This window comes from Marmota marmota, unplaced genomic scaffold (genome assembly GCF_001458135.2).
Source record: "Marmota marmota marmota unplaced genomic scaffold, marMar, whole genome shotgun sequence".
Classification (NCBI taxonomy): domain Eukaryota; kingdom Metazoa; phylum Chordata; class Mammalia; order Rodentia; family Sciuridae; genus Marmota; species Marmota marmota.
Genome location: NW_026000185.1, coordinates 20,837,721 through 20,847,454, shown reverse-complemented (window position 1 = coordinate 20,847,454; position 9,734 = coordinate 20,837,721). Strand labels below are relative to the sequence as shown.

The window sequence follows — 9,734 nt, the reverse complement described above, 5'->3', positions numbered from 1 at the left end:
GGAGGAAGAAAGTCTTTATTTGGTGGCCAAAGAATGGAGGAGAGAGGGTTTTGTTCACAAATCAGCTTCTCAACTCCAGGGAGTTGAGGGGTAACAGAGGGACAGGCTAACAAAGGACATGAATATTCATGTTTTTTGGGGAATAGGCAGAGATCTTCCAGGAAATCAGGAGCCCCCTCTTTTCACTCCTTTCATGGTCTGCTGTTAGGCAGGCATCTTCACCTTCAGAGGACTAGGCAGGTCTAGGTCAAGTCAACCCTCTATTAATAGCTTTGAACAGGGGCTGGGGATGTGGCTCAAGTGGTAGCGCGCTTGCCTGGCATGTGTGCAGCCCGGGTTTGATCCTCAGCACCACATACAAACAAAGATGTTGTGTCCACTGAGAACTAAAAATTAAATATTAAAAAAATTCTCTCTCTCTCTCTCTCTCTTAAAAAAAATTAGCTTTGAACAGAGCATTTCTCAAAGGATCAACTCGTCTACGTGCACCACTGAGTCGAATCTGACCCAAAGGCTAAGGCAACAGAGGAGACAGACACAACAAGAAGACAGAGCTGCCACACATTTTCATCTTCTTGCAGTCACCCATAGGACATCTGTAGGCAGGAGCCAAGAGGCAGTGTTTTGTGCAGAAGTGGCCTTGGGTCCTGGAGGGTAACCTAGGCAACCATTATCATCATAACCCACACATCAGAGGTGTGATCTACAGTAAAGCTCGTGGGGGACTAATAATGTATTACCCAGCTGTGTGACCTCCAAAATCAGTGCTTTTTAAGTCAATTACGAGCAAGTGAAGCTAGAGGGTTTACTTAGGTTTTGTTTGGTAACAAAACCATAATAAGTACGTAGCTCAGATGACATCCTGGAGGTGTGTGCAGTTCTTTCTCTCTCTCATTAATCATTACTCTGCTCTGTGAATTCAGCCGCCTCTGACTTCTGTCTTTTCAACTCAGGGAGAATAATGGACTCGGTTGGTCCCTCTCCCAGTGCTACAGCAGCCTAGGAATGCTCTCTAGGCACTCAGCTGGGCAGTTGAGTTCACTCCATTTCCTCTTCTCTCAGGGTTCACTGCCCTGAGGAGGTGGGTGTCCAGTGTCTGAAAGGCCTAGACTTGGTATGGCTTTTTCTTGTTTAACTAAGTAGCTATATCTGGCCCCTATAACTATATTCTGAAGTTATAAGAACATAACATATATTATATTGGAATAATATAATATTGGAATTAATATTAAATTAATATTGGAGTATAATATTGGAATCCCCAGTTAGGTTTTTGTTTGTTTGTTTGGTACTGAGGATTGAACCTAGGGGCACTTTACCACTGAACTACATCCCCAGACTTTTTTCTTTTTGTTTGAGACAGTCTTGCTGAATTGCCCAGACTGGCCTCCAACTTAGAATCCTCCTGCTTCAGCCTCCTGAGTTGCTGGGATTACAGGTGTGTGCCACCTTGCTCAGGTTTTTGTTGTTGTTGTTGTTGTTGTTTGTTTTTTGTGGTGCTAGGGATCAAACCCAGGGCCTTGTGCATGCAAGGCAAGCACTCTACCAACTGATCTATATCCCCAGTCCCTGGTTAGGTTTTTTGATTATACCATGCTGTGTGGCAACATAGCCCAATTTAGAAGGGGTTTGGAGGAGCTTCTGGTTTTTCACAGATGTTCCTGAAGTTCTCCAGAGAGGTCAGCAGGGGGCTCCATTCTCTGTGTTCATTAGTACTTGCGCAGTGTGGACTAGAGACAGGTTTTGGGGACAAGGAAAGTCGAGAGAGCCTAGCATTCAATGTCAATCATGGGCTCCCTGGGATCCTCCTGCCACCAACTAATCTGGGATCCCCATGGAGGAGGGACATTTGACAACAACCTGGAGTCCGTTGGAGGTTTGTATTCTGGGGAATGGCGTCTTGATCTGATTGTGTATGAAGCTGCCTTGGTGACTATAATAACATTTATTAAGCACTAGTAATGTGCACTTAGACACTAGGCTGAGTGTATGTGTTTTGTATGTTTTTGTCCCCATGATAAGGGGGACAGTACTTTTATTCAGTGTCCTCTTCTCTCTGGAGTGTGGGGCCTTCTGGGGATTTCCTGAGGGAGTGACTAGGGTAGGGAGCACCTGAAATTGCTTGGGCCAGCAAATATTTACTGAGAGGTACAGAACTACTTCAGCATTTTAACAGCTGGAACCGCTGTACTAGTGTGTACCAGGTGAACCTAACTCCTGTGCGGATGTCACCAAGACGCTGGACTTTGCAGGTTCTAGCATGGTGAGAGCTTGGCAGCTTTGCCATCCTTCCCTAACAAGGTCCTGCAAGCCTGTGCTTCCTTTTTCCATGACTACCCAGTGCCCTGTGCTTCAGTCACACTGAACTCCTTCTAGAAGCTTCCTTCTCACAGACTCTTTGTTTTCTCCAGGGCTTCACTACAGTTCTTCCCTCTTCTCTCTGCCTGGGGGACCTCCACTACTCATTTTTTTCAAGAGCAGGCATAGGCATCTTTCCTTTAGGACCCCAGATCTTGACTCCAGATTTGTATAGGGGCTCCATTACCTGGCACCAGAGGCCCTTATGCTTCCTCTTTGTGGCCTATTGAGCTTTACGAGGGCTTGGAACCATGTAAAGGATATATATCCACAGCACTGAGTATCAAGCCTGGTACATAGTAGATGCTTAGTAAATATTTGTTATAAAGGGCTTAGAGGGGCTGGGGTTATAGCTCAGTGGTTGAGCACTTGCATCACATGCACGAGGCCCTGGGTTCGATCCTCAGCACCACATAAAAATAAAATAAAGGTATTGTGTCCATGTACAACTAAAAAAACATTAAAAAGCGGGGTGGGGGGCACTTAGAAAGGGATTCCAGGGTGGTAGATGGCTTTGAGAGGGTGCCCTGGAACAGAGGCCAGGCCTGCTTGGAACTGCACAGTTTCAACTGATAGATATCAGCCCAAGGAACCATGACAAATTGAGAATTGAAGTAGAAGAGGCCTCAACACACTTCTCTCTGTTCCAAATACTAGGAGCACTGAATCCAGCCTGTTTTCCACTTTTTCTTCCTTATCCCAGTCTCCAGCCCCAACACTACTGAGGCAGAAGGATCCCCAGTTCAAAGCCAGCTTCAGCAAAAGTGAGGAGCTAGATAACTCAGTGAGATACTGTCTCGAAAGAAAATACAAAATAGGGCTGGGGATGTGGTTCAGAGGTCGAGTGCCCCTGCCTGAGTTTAATCCCCAGAAATTCCCTCCTTCCATCCTTCCTCCCATCCTTCCTTCCTTTCCTCCTGGGAATAGAACCCAGAGCCTCACACACACTAGACAAATTCTCTATCACTGACCTACACCCTCAGTTCTTTATATTTATTTTGAGACAAGAGCTTGCCCAATTACCAAGGCTGGCCTTGAACTTGCAACCCTCCTGCCTCAGCCTCTGGGTGGCTGGGATTACAGGTATGTGTCACTGTACCCAGCTAGAAGAGTTGTTTTTGAACTTGGGTTTTTGTTTTGTTTTGTTTTGTTTTGTTTTTAGCAGTAAATACCTTTTAAAAGCCATTTTTATTTTTAATGTTTCTATTCAAATGACATGGTTTAAAATTGAGATAGGAACATTTCCATTTCCCTCCTCAAGACTCACTTCTGTGTTTTGTATTTTTGTTTTGTTAAATGGTGCACGGATTGAACCCAGGGCCTCACACTTGCTAGGCAAGTGCTAGGACACCAAGCCACACCCTCAGCCCTCCATGTCTCACTTCTGTAGAGAACTTCTCTAAACTTTTTTTTTTTTAGCTGTTTCTACTGGCATTTGATTTTTGATTGCATGTTTCTAATAACATACCGTTTTTTAAAATTCATCAATTTTAGACATTATGTCTTTTTGTGTGGGTGGTGCTGGAGAGCAAACTCAGGGTCTTGCCAGCCTCTGCAACGTGGTGAGGCCCAATCTCTCAAAATAAAAAATAAAAAGTGCTGGGGATGAAGCTCAGTGGTTAAGCACCCCTGAGTTCAATTCCTGGTACTAACCAAACCAAAAACCAAACCAAAACCAGGGTCTTGTGCATGCAAAGCACACTCTCTACCACTGAATTATGTACCCCCAGTCATCTCTCTCCCTCTCTCTTTCTTTCCTCCTTCCTCCTCCTCCTCCTCCTCCTCCTCCTCCTCCTCTTCCTCTTCTTCTTCTTCTTCTTCTTCTTTTCTTGTGTTGGGGATTAAACACTCAGGGGATGCTNTTTTTTTTTTTTTTTTTAAATATTTATTTATTTTAGTTCTCGGCGGACACAACATCTTTCTTTGTATGTGGTGCTGAGGATCGAACCCGGGCCGCACACATGCCAGGCGAGCGCGCTACTGCTTGAGCCACATCCCCAGCCCCCATCCCCAGCCTTTTTAATTTTTTATTTTGAGTCAGGATCTTGCTAATTTGCTGAGACTGGCCTTGAACTTGTGATCCTCCTGCCTCTGCCTCCCAAGTCTCCAGGATTACAGGTGTGCGCCACCATACCCAGCATTCCCAGCAATGCCTTTTCTTTTCTTTCTTTCTTTCTTTTTTTTTTTTAGGGGGGCATTTCTGGGGATTAAACTCAGGCAGGGGCAGTCAATCACTGAGCCACATCTCCAGCCCTATTCTGTATTTTCTTTCGAGACAGGATCTCACTGAGTTGCCTAGCACCTCACTTCTGCTGAAGCTGGCTTTGAACTGGGGATCCTTCTGCCTCAGCCTCCTAAACTGCTGGAATTACAGGCATGCAACATCGTGCCTGGCTCCAGCTGTGACTTTTTTATAACAACTTTCTTGTCTATAATTTCCATGTCATACAATTTACATATGTAAGATGTACAATTTGATGATTTTTACAAAATTGTACAATCATTACCATGATCTATTTTAGACCATTTTTAAAAAAAATATTTTTTAGTTGTTGATGGACCTTTATTTATTTATTTATTTATTTGTTTGTTTGTTTGTATGTGGTGCTGAGAATCGAACCCAGTGCCCCATGCATGCTAGGCAAGCAAGCCACCACTGAGCCACACTCCAGGCCAATTTTAGACCATTTTTATTACATCAAAGCCAAATTCCCCTGCCCGGCTCCGTGGTGCATGCCTGTAATCCCAGCCACTCAGGAGGCTGAGACAGGAGGATCGCCAGTTCAAAGACAGCCTCAGCAACAGCAAGGTGCTTAGTTACTCAGTGAGACCCTGTCTCTAAAGAAAATACAAAATAGGGTGGGGATGTAGCTCAGTTGTCGAGTGCTCCTGAGTTCAATCCTTGGTACCAAAAAAAAACAACAACAACAACAACAAAAAAACCCAAACCAACCAACCAAACAAACAAACAACAAAGTAAAACCCAGACTCCCTCATATCATTTCTTCCCTAACTCCCTAGTCCCTGGCAACAACCAATTTCTATTTCTATGGATTTGCCCTTTCCAGACATTTCCTCTAAATGTAATCATACAATATGTGCTCCTTTGTGATTTGTTCCTTTAACTTAGCAAAATAACTGTGGAACTTTATCCATGCTATAGCATGTATCAGTGGACTAATTAATACCCACTGCATAGATGCATATTTTGTTTATTTTTTTGCCCGCAACCTGTGCAGATGAGCCTAACTGGGTTTCAACAGGCTGGCTGCAACATTAAGCTAAGAAGACGGGGAAGAAAAATCACACAACACACAGACGTAATTTTTTTTTTAAATCGAGGGCAGGACAGATCTTTGATCTTAAGGGTCAGCTTCCTCGCTGGAAAGAGAGAAAGTGAGCCTGTGCTTCCTTTATTTTATAGTGGGAACATCAGAGAGGGATAAGTTTTCAAGGGTGAAGTCTTGCTTCATAATGTCTCTAGTCAGCAGATTGATTGACATCTTGGCAAGTCACACCCATCTCAGGTGCTGTGTGGGATCTCAGGCAGAGCTAGAGGGGAAGGCTCACCTGCATCAGGGAGTTCTCAGTGCCAGGCCTGTCATTTGGCTACTGTACACAATAGTTCGCACACACAGCCCATGGTAGGCTCGCAACATACCCATTCATCAGCTGATGGACACTTGAAGCTATTTCTTCTTGTTGGCAATTATAAATAATGCCACATGAATACTTGGGTACAAATTTTTGCTCCTCTGAACGTTTTCAATCTTCATTTGTTCACTTGCAATGCTAGGGAATGAACCCAGGACCTTGTATATGATAGGAAATCACTCTGACACTGAAATACATCTCCAGGCCTTCAGTTCTCTAGAAGAATATAAACTTTGGAGTGGAATTTCTGGGTCACATGGAAACTCGGTGTTTAGCATTTGAGGAATTGCCAGTCTGTTTTCTAAAGTTGTTATACCATTTCACATTTCCATCAGCATGATATAAGCATTGGACATTATGTCTTGAGTACTTGTTAGAGTACTTGAGAATTGGTGGTTTAAATTAGACTTCCAAATAAGTCAACCAGACAGAAGTGCTTTGGTTCTGATGGACATGGGGCATGTACAGTCAGTCCCAGCAGGAAACAGAATCCAATTCAGATGGTTCTAGAGCGGTGCTGTCCAATAGAAATTTCTGGGGTGTTGGACATTTCTACATCTGTGCCATTCAAAATGGCAGCCACTAGCCACTTTGGACAGGGAACACAGTTAAAACGTGGCTAGTGCAACCAAGAAACTGCATTTTAAATTACATTTAATATTAATTAACTTAAGTATAAATATTCACAAGTGTCTAGTGGTTTAATGTTGGTAAGTGCCGTTCTTAGAGGATTCATATAGGGACTCCTTGTAGAAATATGAGCATGGATAAGAGAACCGACAAGAAACTCTGTAGCACAAGGGGCTGGTGACTATGGGGAGCTGTTACTACCTCTAGGACTGAAGTGGTAAGGGGAGGAAATTGTGTTCCTGAGGAGGGATCTCACGATTTTGCAGACATGGTCAGGGAATGAGGCCACTGGCAATGGGAAAGAATGTCCCAACTCTCCTTTCTTCCCTGATCTCCAGCCAGTCCTCTCTTCAATGAACCCAAGTAGAAGCCAGAGGGTGAGGGGAGCCTCCAGGGCAGAGAATAGATCTGGGGAGCAAAGGGGTGGGTGACAACTAGCCCAGATGACAAACCCACAGTGCAACATTGTCTGAGATCACAACCTAGGTTCAACCCATCGAACGGAACAGATTCATGGGGCAGGGTCGGGGGACAGCTCTGGAGCTCATATTGTTTTAGAGGGATATTTGCTGAGTTCTTAAAGGCTGAAATAGGAGAAGAGAAAAATTAAACTCCCTAACAGGCCTCGTCACAAGCTGAGCAATTTCACTGACATTTTATAATAGTCCCAGAGAGGGCAGCACCGTTACCTTCAACTTAGAGCTGGGACAAGGACAAGCAGTGACACCTATCTTGACATTTTTCCAGACTGGAGGAAAGCCTGCCAAGGTGTAATGCCAAGCACTCCATCTACGTGCAGGAGCCCCGGCTGATCCAAAATCGTGTCTCTACTGCCTGAGATCAATGTGACTGGGTCCTCCAACTCTCCGTATCCATGACAACGACTAGTATCTATCATGTATCAAGAATCTTGAGGGGGGCTGGGGATGTGGCTCAAGCGGTGGCGCGCTCGCCTGGCATGCGTGCGGCCCGGGTTCGATCCTCAGCACCACATACAAACAAAGATGCTGTGTCCGCCCATAACTGAAAAATAAATATTAAAAAAATTTTCTCTCTCTCTCTCTCTCTCTCTCTCTCTCTCTCTCTCTCTCTTTGAAAAAAAAATTAAAAAAAAAAAAGAATCTTGAGGGCTGGGGTTGTGGCTCAGTGGTAGAGCACTTGCCTAGCATGTGTGAGTCCCTGGGTCAATTCTCAGCGCTACATATAAATAAATAAAATAAAGGTCCATTGACAACTAAAAAATATTTTTTTAAAAAGAATATTGAACAGGGAGGGGACATGGGGGTAGGAAAGATGGTGGAATGAGATGGTCATCATTGCCTAGGGACATATATGACTGCACGAATGATGTGATCCTATTTTGGATGCAACCGGAAAAGTGAAAAAATTCTGCTCCATTTGTATACAATGAATTGAAGAGCATTCTGCTGTCATGTATAACTGATTAGAATAAATAAATAAATTGATTAATTAAAAAAAACAGAATCTTGGACTGAGGCTGGGGGTGCAACTTAGTGATAGAGCACTTGCTTAGCATGTGTGAGGCCCTGGGTTCCCTCCCCATCACTACAAAAATAAAAAATAAATAGAAAGAATCTTGGACTACTGATTGTGGGATGCCACCCGTTAAGCTACTTGAGTGGTCTTTTACTTGGTACCGAGCCATAGGTGAGTTAGGTCTCCCTTGGGAATGATGCCGGCATTCCCGTGTGTAGACTGCACAAGGCGTGAGATCTCTGTCCCAGCTCTATTAGTGGGACAGCTGCTCAGGAGCTGGGCATTACCCACTGGGAACTAGACAACCCACCTCCTGGGAACTGATGCTCCTCAGCCCTCATCACAATGACTCATCTCTTGACTCACTTATTTGGCAAAAGGTTTTACCATGGAAAAACCTTTGATGCTTCCCCCATATAAATAAAGCAAACACGGGCTCTCGCTCTCTCTTTCCAGCATGGTCTAAAATCACTTCCTGTGTTTGGCAGCCAACTCGTTACACGCAGAGGAAACCCATATTCCACCACCTGTGCAGAACTGATCCCCAACTCTTCTCAAAAACCCAGCCAAGACACTACCTTGGGTTTCTGGATTTTATGAACACTATTAAGTCTTCTAAATATTCTTAATTATAACCTATGGGTCCCATTAGACCAAAGAAGCCTACAGAGATTACTTAAATAGAGTACAAAAATGGTCTGAACTAGGACTTAGTTTTGAATCCTGATTCTACTCCTTACCAGCTGTGAGGCCTTGGGCAAGACACTTAACTTCTCCGAGCTGCTGTTGCCCTTTCTGTAAATAGAATAGTACCATCACCCACATCAGCATTGATTCTCTTCTCTTGACTCACTCACTCTCAAGGTGAGCTCATCCAGACTAAGAATCATGGCTTTAAATACCTCCCAAATGTTTGTATCCCCCAAATTTTGACCTTCATTCTAGACTTCTTTTATTAAATTATTCTAAATTACTGGGAACCTCCCCTTGGGTGTCTAACAGCCGTATCAAACTTAACGTGTCCCTAAATGAACTCTTTTTATCTTCTACAAACCTCTCTTTCCGTGGTTTTCCCATATCAGAGAAGAGCAATTCTGTTCTGCAGCTGGTGGTCTGGCCAAAAACTATGGTGGTGTTCTCTGTCCTCTCTCTCACACCCCCCATATCTAACCTGTTAAGACACCCTGTGGGTTCTACTTTCAAAAGATATTCAGCATCTGACCTCTTCCCTCCACATCTCCCATCAGCTGAGTCCAGACCTGATCGTCATTCACCTGGATGGTGGCAGTAGCTTCTTTCCTGATCTCCTTACTTTTGCCCCTTGATCCCATATTCTGTCCTCACTGGAAAGATCCTTTACCAAGTCAAATTCTTTCTGGGTGTGATGTGCACACCTGTAATCCCAGCCACTTGGGAGGCTGAGGCAGGAGGAGCGCAAGTTCAAAGCCAGCCTCGGCAACTTTGCGAGGTCCTAATAAGCAATTTAGGGAGAACTTGTCTCAAAATAAAATATAAAAAGAGGGCTCAATGGTTTAGCGGCCTTGAGTTCAATCCCTGGTACAAAAAGAAAGAAAGAAAAAAATCTTTGACTGCTC

General features: G+C 44.1%; 1 long non-coding RNA gene across 1 annotated transcript; it reads left to right on the top strand.

The window, feature by feature from the left end:
- Window positions 1-1,439: 1,439 nt before the first annotated feature.
- LOC107146942 lies at window positions 1,440-7,691 on the top strand. The gene is made up of 2 exons (XR_001504094.2): window positions 1,440-1,876; window positions 7,390-7,691. It is a non-coding gene; the product is annotated as an uncharacterized LOC107146942 (long non-coding RNA).
- Window positions 7,692-9,734: the final 2,043 nt, after the last annotated feature.